At 47.5% G+C, this 12409-nt stretch overlaps 2 long non-coding RNA genes across 2 annotated transcripts in view; one reads left to right on the top strand and one right to left on the bottom strand.

Moving 5' to 3' along the window:
- The window catches only part of LOC142069952 (uncharacterized), a 29574-nt gene extending 22114 nt beyond the window's left edge, over positions 1-7460 (bottom strand). The window contains exon 1 of the long non-coding RNA XR_012665913.1: positions 7176-7460. This is a non-coding gene — a long non-coding RNA (uncharacterized LOC142069952). The remainder of the gene's footprint in view (positions 1-7175) is intronic.
- Positions 5832-11598, top strand: LOC142069951 (uncharacterized). The gene is made up of 2 exons (XR_012665912.1): positions 5832-6698; positions 9126-11598. It is a non-coding gene; the product is annotated as an uncharacterized LOC142069951 (long non-coding RNA).
- The last annotated feature ends 811 nt before the right edge of the window (positions 11599-12409 follow it).

The raw sequence follows: 12409 nt of genomic DNA, 5'->3' as shown, positions 1-12409 counted from the left end.
ACTTAGTTCTGCCATGATGCAGGGGACTGGACTAGACCTCTCAAGATCCCTTCCAGTCTATGATTCCCTTACCTTTTGCATATGCCCCTTCCCTTTTAATTCAACAATGTAGAATAAAAATACATAGTGTGTATTATTGTAAGCTATTTTATAAAAAAGTCTGCCTTGTACAATTTTCTCTGCAGTTACACATGCAGAAACATGGTACTGTAATTTCAGTTAAAAGTTAGCTTTACATTCATTTTCAATTAACAAGCCCCTTTCCACATATTTTAGGGGATATAACCTAAAGCTTTCAGCTGAAGTTCTTTATCATGATGAGGGGTGGTGCTACAGGGATCTGGGCCATCCACCAAATCCCACTGGTTTCCCTCATTAGGCAAGGTAGGTCTTCCAGCTGGGAATCAGGATGTGTAAGAGGTTAGCAGTCCCCAGAAGGGTAAGGGTTTAGGTCATAATGCTAGGATCTGGAACACTGTCATTTCTGGTGCATCATTTCCACTGACAGTGAGGCTAGGAGGGACTTCTGGTGATATCAATCTCTTATCTCATCCATTTCTTTTCCTTTTTATTTAACCTTTATTAGGGTCACTCTACTTACAATCAGATTTCCAGTAAACCCCAGATATATCTGGTGACTCCAAGGCAGGGCTGAGAACAGCGGCGAATCTGATGTGAACATGAGTAACAAATTCTGGGGTTTGGCTACAAGATCAGAGTAAAGCAATCCAAGACCCTAAACACATTCTCCTCTACTGAGGCCAGGATGCCTTATGGCTTTGCTGTATGTCCTACCCTCGAGACATCGCCCCATCCTGTTTGGGCTGGTAGTGACAGTGGCCCACCCACATAAGTGCTGTCTGATGTGGAGCCTCTGCTGTGGTGGTGTTGGCAGGGGACCCCCAGAGCAGTAGGCTTGAGCTCTCATCTTAGGCTCTCGGCAGACTCAGGCAGATGTGGTGGCAGTGGTCACACTCAGATCTCATTCAGATCAGGTAACTTGTTTTAAATGAATGTTGCAATTTACTCACCATTATGGGAGTCCAGAATGTGCACCTGTGGAGCAAGTGGCTAGAGCACTGGAGTGGGACTCAGGAGGCCTGCACTCTATTTCTCACTCTGCAGCTGGCTGGCTGGGGGACCTTGGGCAAGTCTCTTCCCTGCTGTGTGCCTCAGATTCCCCATCTGCAACATGGTGATAATGATACTTGCCTCCTTCATAAATGCTTTGAGATCTATGGAAGAAACATGCTAGATAAGAGCTAGGTGTTCTTATTATGATCCAGCCCTACCCACCTAAGTGTGCCTCTAAACAGCTCCTCCATTACAGCTCACCCAAAACTGCTTCTGCCAGGAGCTCATACTGACCCAGGCCCCCTCCAGGTTCCCACTCCAAAACAATCCCTCAGGTGTTGTACCGAAGTCTCTCCAGCTCAGACACTCACCTTAAACCACCCACCCCAACATGTTGCTCTAAACTTCTTCCCCTCTGTCACTCACGCAAAGCCAATCTCACTTGGGTGCTCATCCTAAACCATTCTCCATAGTCCTCGCCCTAAATAGCTCTTCCCAGGATGTCATCCTAAACTGCTCCCCCAGAAGCTCATGCTAAAGCACTGCCCACACAGGAGCCGAAATTTATTGTTTTAAATATCTCCTAGACCATTTTGTTTGGGCTTTCATCACAGGGCCTTCATATGGTACTAATTGCTTAAAATCCAAAGCACAGATACTTGAGGTCTCTCTGAGTGTACACTCAACAGCGAACCTTCAGTTCTTTACATTAAAGAACAGAAGGAAAAATACAATTTTTTAAAATAAAATTTCACCACTTTCCTTAACCCAGTAACCCTGGCATTGGGGAGAGCACTTTCCACTCGGCTGGTCCCGGCATCAGTTGCACTTGTGGATTCTGCAACTTCTTGGTGGGTTCAGTCAATTTTGCTTCATTCTGTGACCCTACCAGAGGGAGAGTGTTTCCTACATCAAGGGTCAGCAAAGCTCTGAGGTGTCCATGGGGGTTATCCCCTGTTTTAGGGTCAGAGGTAGCAATCGCTTATTTTCATTGGCACTTGGACATCCGCTCTTAGTTTTCCTGCTGCTTCCATTGGCAAATTTCTTTGATGCTTCTGTTAGTCAGAAAGTTTAATTCATTCCATGGATTGTATTTCAGTATTAGCCTGGACTAGGGACTGGGTTCCACACTTTTATAGCCTTCTATCTTTTAACATTCCTTTTTTTTCTTGTGCTAGACAATAGCTGTCACTTCTAAATGCAACAACCATTTAGAAAGGAAACAACGTCTTACAGTCCTCTAAATCAATGGACACGGGCCAGATATTCTTTGATTGTATCTAATACCTTCCACGTCACATCTTCCAGGACTTATCATAGGACAAGAGACATTATTCACACAGAGCTGAACATCTGATAAATCAGGCAAACAAAGGTACAGTTGGGGGGTGAAGGCCAGGTTGTTTGGATTTTGTGGGGTATCAGTCAGCTTGCTCCATTTGACCTTCAGTTTTCTGGGTCTCCCAGTCAGTTGGCTACAGCTTCCATCCTCCTACCTGGCCCATGGCTCACCTATAGGAGACAGAGGGCACTCTGCATGGGAAAAGGGACAGTTATTCCTGTCGGTCGCCTGGCAGGAGGTTTCCTTAGGTAGACTGAGAGAGATGGGAGTCAGCCACAAGTGAATGATGGGAGTCTGCTTTCCTCCTGGCTCTTGTCATGGGACATCCCCAGTCAGATGCTCTGACCCTCCTGGGCTTAAAGGTGGTTCTTGGCTGCTCCACTACATGAGGGCCTGCTCCCTGCAGCCTTCTTGTCTGGAGCTCCAGACACACACACACCTCTCCCTCTCTATCCTCCTCACCCTGGAATAACCAGCACTTCCTCTGTCTCAGGGTGAGATTTTAAAGGGGCTGTGCTCTCTAAACCCCAAGGGAATACAGAAGGATCCATGTTTAATCAAGCTTGCATCTTTTCTCAGCATAATAGACCCTTGGGTAGCACCAAACCCTACTCCTATTAATTCCATTGTTCTGGCATCGTATCTGTTATGAACCCAGGCACTTCCTCGCCTGGAATTCCCTGTAGCTCTTGCAGTAGGAAACTGCTGTAGTGAGTTAAGTTGATACATCAGGCTGGTTCATGACTTTTCCTATTTCATTTATTGCTCTTTTTCCACTTTCTTAAACAGCTGTCCTGTTATCCTAGCATCCTGAATATCCTTTTCATCCTCCCCTGCATCCTCATTCTGTTTATTTATTTAACTTTGTTAATAGGTTTTGTAAGTGAACTCTCGTTTTCTGATTTACCTCTCTCAATACTGTGATATCCATATGAGTCCATGCTGATCTCCTAGTACTGGTCCTGTGTCTCTTATCTCCCTTACCCTGACTCTCTTCTCAGGCCACCAAATTTCCTTCATTCCACCCAATCCATTGATTGTCTGTCTGAAATTTTGCACTATTTTTGCAATAATTTGCATATAGAAGTGCATGTATTTTGCATGCCAGAGCTGCTGTGGTAATGAAAAATTGGTTATTCAATACTACAGGTATCATTTGGTACTGTACTCTACTGTATGTAATCTGATGTTTATAATTTATCATTTAGTCCATTGTCAGGTCCTGCTTCTGTTTCTGGGCATGGTTCATCATCTTGCCTCAATTCTGGAGTAGGAGGCATCCAGTTTCTCTAGTGTTTTCAGGAGGGATAGTGCATGGTGCTCTGCCAATCCTTAATCACATTCGAATAGAAGGTCAAAGTCTCAGGCACTTTCTTGGCATGGTGGGCTGGATCATGGGCAGCAATTCGATGATCTGCTAAACTAACTGTAGTATTTCCTGCATGTGTTAACTGTGCATTATGCATGGTTAGGTTAGACTTTACCATCCCATTTAAACACAGTATCCCTTCTAGGTTCCCCAGGCCAAAACTCTACAGGTTCCTTATGCTACAGGTTCCTCCACCTTGGCTACAGTCCAGTCTGTACCAGAACACCATAGGCTTTCCTGCATGAGTACCTGGAAATCATAAGGCCAGGGTGGCATTCTTCCCCACGTGCACTGTCACCATTGTGTCCCAAATACCTGAAAGAGAAAAATATTCCCACTTCCCTGTTGTTCCACAAGTAGATTCACTTCTGGGCCTCCCTCTGTATGCTTTCAGCTGCAGAGGGTGTAACCATTGATTCACCACCCCTTGCTCATGCTTTACCTGAATCAGATATACTGATGGACTAGCTTGTCCTTACATGGTAGGGATCCTCCCAACTGGCTGTTGGAAAAGGCTTTTTATCTGAGGCCTGCTCTACACTAGGAAATTAGCTTGGTATAATTACATCGCTCACAGGGTGGAAAATAGAAAGCAGAAAGTGCTAGGTCTCCAGAAGAATTCTCTCCCCCTCCCCCACCCCCCAGCTACCGTTTTTCAGAGAAGTGGATTGCCCGTTCCAATGGGAGAAGCCCCCTGTTGGAGCATGTAGGGTATTTCCTGAAGCACCAGTCGTGCTGCTGCAGCATTGTACAGGGAGGCCAGCCCTGAGACATTCTGCACGAGCACCTTGGCTATCAAAATACCCTCTTCATTTTTCGGTGGGTCTCCTCTAAATTAAGCAACTCATGTTTCTAAACTGACATTTTATTTTTGCATTTCAGCTTTGAATTCATTTTTCACAGGTGAGAGAACTCTTTTTTTGTTTTGGCCAGGGCTCTGTGAACGGCTGTATTTTTGCAAAGTTCTGTTTTACAGCTGCTTTGATTTCTTTATTCTTTTCTGAATCTCCACCAACTTAGATCAATACTTCTGCTGCTACACTTAAAATCTTCTTCTAAAAGACAGTGTTAGCTGCTGTGCTACTCACTTTCTTATTGAACTTATAGTTTTCTCTTTTAAAATGTATATAATCATCCACTTTCCCTTTAACACTTACCCTTTATAACACTGGCCCTACTCCAGACTGTCAAGTCCCTTCTGAGCTCTGCAGTGTTCGTAGAGTCTGTGCAAAACTCCTAACTTCACATTCACGCAAAGACGATGGCGGCTGAAAGATTTCCCAGGAATCACATGCATGCAGAGCCTGGTGTGGAACAGGCTGTAACTGCTGGTTGTTCACAAGGGAGTGCATGTCTGTGCTGCCTGGCACAGTCGGGGTTAAAGAAAACCTGTGAGTTCAGCTAGCCCTGCCCAATTATACCTGCAGCCAAGGCCAGGCCTGGAGGGGGAGAAAAGAAGGGTGCCTGGCTCAGTTAGGGGCTGACTGGTGAAAAGGTAGAAGCTCTTAGTTTGCCTGCCTGAAGGCACGGACCAGACCAGCAACCTGCCAGCTACTGGAGAAAAGTAACCCTTCCCCTGCTAAGGGGAGCCTGCAGGTGTGCCCCAACTGCAAGGTAACAGGACCAGTGCAGCCACACCCCAAACTAAAGAACTTTCATAGGCAGCAGCCCAGGAAAACAGGTCCTGAACACATACCCTGACTGGGAGAAAGATCCATCTCCCCTGTTGTAGGGGGTTGAGTGATACAGACTCCTAGGCCAGGACCTGGTGGAGAGGGAGGGTCAGGTCCTCCAACAACCCCCCTGACCAGCTGCCCAGCCACTGAAGGCCTTAACACAGTGTCCTTGGGGGGAAGCAACAGTGGCTGTGCAGGGATCTGGTGCAGATGGGCCCCAATGAGAGACACTAACTGAGCCTGCCTTAGAAATCCACAAGCTCCTATTTGCTTAAGTAGAGACTGGACCCAAGGCACGAGGGCTGAAATCCCTGATTCTCAATAGGACTTCCCTAGGGACCTAAACAAGCAACGTTCTTGCTCCTGTTGGGGACACTGGGGCATGGCCACTAGGTAACTCGAGGGGATGGAAGACCACGAGTGTCGATAAAGCCCCCTCGCACTAGGCCCAGGTGTCCTTGGCCCCCCTCCTGCCTGGAGGCACTCGCAGCAGCTCTGCGTACTAGGCCCAAGTGTCCTTGGCCCCCCCGCCTGGAGGCACACACAGCAGTTATGCTGAGAATCTGCAACAGTATGTTGCAGAGTCAGACTGCCTGAAACTAAGCAAGGCCAAACAGGGGAGATATGGAAGAACAATGCTGAATAAAGCAGCTTTATGTATAGTTTAACAAATGATACAGAGAATCAGGGAACTAGCTGGGAACTGGATTGGCAGGCTATATGGATACTTGGGGCAGCTTGCTATTGGATAAGTATGCTGGGAAAAAGGATGTATAAAAGCCTGGGTAACTTCCTGCTCGGTGTACAGGATTTGAGATTTTATTCTCCCTGTACCTTTTTGCAGCTGCAAATAAACTTTTCTGCTTCTCCACCCTGTTGTGATTATTGGGTGTAGCACACCGGGTAACGAACCAACTCAAGCTGTTGTTCAGCCTCTCGGCACTGGGTGCCGGCAACAGCTTTTGGCGTCCCTGGGTGGGCGACGAGGCTGCAATTTAGCCTTGCCCGGACCCCTCCTGGAGGTCGAGGATTGCGGCGAGAACCGACGCCCAGCGCGCACCGGTGAGTTCATCGGGGGCCTCGGAGCAGACGCGATTTGATCGACCCCAGAGGGCACAATGGTGCAACGCACTCATATAGTGGAGAAGCTGTTGTGGACGGCGGTGAAGAACCGGTCCCTTAGACATGGGGGAGGAGCAGCTGCAGGCCACGGTGAAGAACCGGTCCCTTGGATAAGGTAGGAACCTTTTAAAATCCAGATTATATGCTCTGTTGGAACCTGGGGACGCCCAGAGTTACCCTGTAGGTATGGGACAGGGACAGAGCTCAGAGGTTAGGGCACGGTGTACGCCCCTAGAGTGCATTCTAGCAAACTGGAAGGTATTTGGTGCGGATCCGATGACTAAGAGCCAATTAAAACGATTCTGTACAGTTGACTGGCCTCAATATCAACTAGAGGACCAGGAGTGGTGGCCACCAGGAGAGTCAATTAATTACAACACGATCCTTCAGTTACTCCTGTTCTGTCAGAGAACAAGGAAATGAAATGAACATATGTATGCGCATTTGTTTCTGACTTTATGTACTCGACCAGATATTTTACAGCGCTGTAATCTGACTCCGACTGGTTCGGTAGTAGCTAATGTTAGTCCCCAGACCCCCACCTCCACTGTAACGGCAGAGCCGGTGTCCCCTTCGGCCCCCACACCCTTACCTTATAAGGGTAGGATGCCTCGGGTTACAGAGATTGTCCCCTCGGTGGTACTCTATCCTTTGCTTACTGAGACTGTTGTGGCTTGCCCAGGGGCAGACGGACATCAGGCTACCACTATGCAAGTTTACATCCATGTGCCATTCAATCCAATAGACTTAGCAGCTTTTAAAACACAGGCTGGGGAATTCTCAACAAACCCAAACAGGTTTATTTCAGTCTTTGAGGGGTGCCTCAGTAGTCACAAGCCGATTGAGAGGACTGTAATATCCTCCGGAGAACCCTGTTGTCTGAGGTGGAGAGGGATCAGGTTACAGCTAAGGCAAGGGGAGCGTCAGCATTCAAGCGAAAAAAAAAAAGAAAGGAATCTATCTGTCAAGTTCCTCTCCAAATAATTGTAAGCGGCTCAGGGCATTTCTGGGTATGGCAGGCTTTTTCAGGATATGGATCCCAGAGTTTGGACTGTGGGCTAAACCCCTGTACCACTGTAAAAGGAGTGGATCATGACCCCTTCTATTGGACCCCAGAGGCTGATAGGGCATTTAAAATCCTGAAAAGAAAATTAATGGAAGCCCCAGCTCTGGACCTGCCGGATCTCTCTAAGCCGTTTCAGTTGTATGTACATGAACGAAGGGGGGTGGCCCTAGGAGTGCTTACACAGCTGTTAGGAGCATGGAGACGTCCCGTGGCTTATTTTTCTAAGCAATTGGATCAGTTTGCAAAGGGTTGGCCGGCATGTTTACGGGTGGTCGCAGCTACTGCCCTAGTGCTTGAGGAAGCCGAGAAGCTAACATTGGGAGGGGTTATGCAAATCTATACTCCCCATATGGTCCGAGCCTTATTGGATGCAAAGGGAGGGCTTTGGCTCACCCAGGCTCGGATTGCTCGGTACCAGGCTAAGCTGTTAGAGAACTCTGAAGTCACCCTACAGCCTTGCCCCTCCCTTAACCCAGCCACTCTCTTGCCAGAAACAGAGGAACAGAAACATGACTGTTTAGAGATCATAGGTGTCCAGTACTCCAGCCGTCCGCATTTAAAGGAGGTACCCCTCCCAAATGCAGATTGAGTGGTACACTGATGGTAGCAGTACTGTAATAAATGGGCAAAGGAGGGCGGGTTATGCTGTTGTGAAAGAAGGGATGGCTCCACCCCCAAAAGGGAAGGTCCTCTTACCAAAGGGCCTAATCCGGCCAGTGCTGCAGAAACTACATCAAACCACTCATGCTGGCAGGGAAGCACTTATCCAGCTAATGGGAAAATACTTTATCACTTCCGGACTCTGACCCCTGGCTGCCCAGGTACAAGCGGACTGCTTAGTCTGCTAAAAGAATAACCCCCGACCGGGACATCCTGTGCCACCAGCTGCCCTAGAACCCACTCCGGGCCCCGGACAAGTGTGGCAAATAGACTTTACTGAGTTTCCCCGGACCCAAGGGTTCAAATATCTCCTTGTCATAGTGGATCGGTTCAGTGGATGGCCAGAAGCCTTCCCATGCCGTAACTGCACTGCCAGAACAGTGGCCCTCAAGTTTGTTAGGGAAATCGTTCCTCGCTTTGGACTCCCCCTGTGGATGGAATCTGACAACGGGACACACTTCACGTCAAAAATTATTCAAAGCATCTCACATGCCTTACAGATCCCCTGGAAACTCCATACGCCCTGGAGACCACAAGCCAGTGGTGTAGTGGAGCATACCAATCAGACCCTTAAACGGCATCTCTCAAAAGTGTGCCAAGAAGCCTCACTGCGATGGCCTGATGCTTTGCCCCTCATCATACTCCGTATCCGCATTCTCCCAAAGGGTAGATTAGGGCTCAGTCCCTTTAAAATTATGTTTGAAAGGGCATGGCCTATGAATGGCACCCCGGTTCTGTCAGGGGAATGGGAGTTGGGTAATGGTTTTTGTCACAGTATATTTGTTCCCTGTCTGCTGTTCTCTTGTCTCTTCACAGGTATACCAAGAATTCTCAGCCTCTCCCCTTGGACTCTCCCGTTCACTCCTTACAGCCCGGTGACTCTGTACTTGTTCGCACCTGGAAAGACAAGCCTCTCCAGGAAAAGTGAAAAGGACCCTATACCGTCCTGCTGGTCTCCCATACAGTGGCAAAGATCGAGGGACACAAGAACTGGATCCATCACTCTCGTCTGAAGGCAGTACCCGCCCCCTCGTCAGCAGAACAGTGGACCGTCCAACCTGCTGACTCCTCATCTAGTGACGATCTCAGGCTAAAACTACTGTTTAAAAGACACAAATAGCGGGCACTTTAATGCTAAAATGGGCCCACCCAGGTACTGGAGACCCTGGGTTGGGAAGACTCTGGCCATAATTAATTGGGTAACATTGTTATTCTCTGTATTGGTATTTCCAAACTGTGCATATCAGGAGCATAACTCCTTTGTTTTGCTTGTGTACCATGTTGCTACTTTAACAAACCAGACTGATTGCTGGGTATGTGCTCCAACTCCACTATCCCCCAAAACGAGAATGCCCCTTGACATGCTGCCCTTGACCCTAGCAAAATTAGCCACCACCAAAGAGCAGGAAAGAACGGACTCGCCGTTCTGGAATAAGACCTCTTTACAGCAGGCCACCTATCAGGACCTGGAGTATTCAGTTGCCGTACGCACTGAGGAAGTATTATGTTTTACCCGAAACCAATCTGATCACTATGGGCATCCTGTGGGAAAGAGCTCCTGTGTTATTACACAGTGGGCTGATGGGTATTGGATAAAGACCAACAGGGGAGGCCAACAGTGTGGGTGTAATGGTTCCTCCCCTTTTAGGGAAACACTTACAATTAATCTTACCACAAAAAAAGGGGTTTGGAAATGTAACTTGCTGTCCAGTTAATATCTCCAATGTAGCAAGCCAATGGTGGGTTTGTAGTGGTCCCTATGGCGAGTGTAATTTGAACGCCACAATTAGAAATGCCCCCACTTGTACCCAATCAGGAGGATGGGATGCCCCCTTAGGGGCATATAAATTGTTTAAAAAAGCAGCCTTAAATATCCCAGGAATCCCCTTAAACAGTCCTTACTGGGCCCTACAGGGTCACTATTTTGTATGTGGCCGAAAGGCTTACAGGGTGCTGCCAGCCAACTGGATAGGTAGCTGTTATATAGCTCATGGAGTTCCTCATCTTTCCATAACTGCCACACTGCCCAAAGGAAAGATTAGAAATGCCCGAGACACCTCTGTTGAGTCATGAGAAAAGACCCTGCGGCGACTAAGGCATTGGAGGGCAATATGAAGAATCCCCTCACAACCGAGAAGCTTGTAGGGTGCTCTGTACTGGGAATAGCGCCACTGTTTACTGGGCCAGCCATGGCATGCATAGGCTGCTAGACTGTAAGGCTGCAGATGGTACTTAAGAAGGTGGCCTTAGAGTTAAAAATCTCGGTTAGTAATTTAGGGTCAGCAGTAAAAACTTTAAATAAAAAGGTACAGCAGCTCAGGACGTTTTCCCTCCAAAACAGGCTGGCTTTGGACTATCTCTTGGCATCCCAAGGAGGGGTTTGTGCCCTCGTCGGGCCCCGATGTTGTGTATATGTAAATAATAGCAGTTATGAAATCTATGAAAAGGTGGTACGGGCTGAGGCCCATGCCCGAGTCGGAGCACAGGTTGCCTATACTGCTCCAGAGAACGATTGGTTGCAAACCTTGTTTTCAGGCTGGGGTTTGTCGTCTTGGCTTGGTGGTTTATTTAGCCTGCTATTGAAAATTCTCTTTCCTGTATTGCTTATATTACTGGTATTGTGCTGTGCAGTATCATGTGTTAGGGCCCTTTTGCAAAAGTTAATAAGTCACTCTCTTCAGGCTATCACAAAGTGCTTATGCAAAGTCATATTGTAAAAAATAAGTAGCCCAAGTGAGAAAACTCAGAGCCAAGGCTGTTGAGTGTTCTCAAAGGGGGGAGTTGTTGGGGACACTGGGGCATGGCCACTAGGTAACTCGAGGGGATGGAAGACCACGAGTGTCGATAAAGCCCCCTCGCACTAGGCCCAGGTGTCCTTGGCCCCCCTCCTGCCTGGAGGCACTCGCAGCAGCTCTGCTTACTAGGCCCAAGTGTCCTTGGCCCCCCCGCCTGGAGGCACACACAGCAGTTATGCTGAGAATCTGCAACAGTATGTTGCAGAGTCAGACTGCCTGAAACTAAGCAAGGCCAAACAGGGGAGATATGGAAGAACAATGCTGAATAAAGCAGCTTTATGTATAGTTTAACAAATGATACAGAGAATCAGGGAACTAGCTGGGAACTGGATTGGCTGGCTATATGGATACTTGGGGCAGCTTGCTATTGGATAAGTATGCTGGGAAAAAGGATGTATAAAAGCCTGTGTAACTTCCTGCTTGGTGTGCAGGATTTGAGATTTTATTCTCCCTGTACCTTTTTGCAGCTGCAAATAAACTTTTCTGCTTCTCCACCCTGTTGTGATTATTGGGTGTAGCACACCGGGTAACGAACCAACTCAAGCTGTTGTTCAGCCTCTCGGCACTGGGTGCCGGCAACACTCCCTTTGAATTCAAACTCTAAGCCTTTGTACCTAGAGGATTTGCAACCTTTCCCTTTCCTGCGAGCCCTAGTAAAATCCCCTTTCCCTTCGCCATGTGCTAAGGGGTAACTGGGACCCACCAGGGTGAGCACCTACAAGGCCAAGCTGCAGAAGCATCTGCAGTGCTTGCTGCTGAATTGTGGTACACCTCTTTAATCTTACACTCCGTCACCTGTGTCTAGGGGGAAAAGCAATTGACATTTGAAGGCATAAGAAGGCTGCAGGGCCGTCATATGCCACCTGCTGATATTGAATTGGGAAACGGCCCTTAAAACATGATAGCTTTGGGAGATCTTGCTGAGTTTTGAGCTAGAACCACAAGACCCAGCAATGGGACTCTCTTCAGACAGTAAATGTGCTGGAGAAAGAACATTGTCAACAATGCTCTGAGTGAAAACAAGGATTTCTTGTTGTAGTGAGGTTGCAACCTTATTTACAGCATTTGGTGCTGCAAACATTACAAGTTATATTAGAATTTATGGACAGATAACACAATAGGCAAGGCTTAAAACACACCTTGCCGGTAAAGTACAGCATGTTCTGTACCTAGATCACTAACCATGTGATCAAGGCAAAAAATAGATCCAGGAATCTGTTTGTAATCACAGAGAAATTACCTTACCTACCTTGTCTCTCTCCAGAACAGCTCTGTTATTAATTTATTATGGTTAATTTTTATTTC

Source organism: Caretta caretta, chromosome 24 (genome assembly GCF_965140235.1).
Source record: "Caretta caretta isolate rCarCar2 chromosome 24, rCarCar1.hap1, whole genome shotgun sequence".
In the NCBI taxonomy this organism is placed as follows: Eukaryota; Metazoa; Chordata; order Testudines; family Cheloniidae; genus Caretta; species Caretta caretta.
This window is presented reverse-complemented; position numbering and strand designations above follow the sequence as displayed.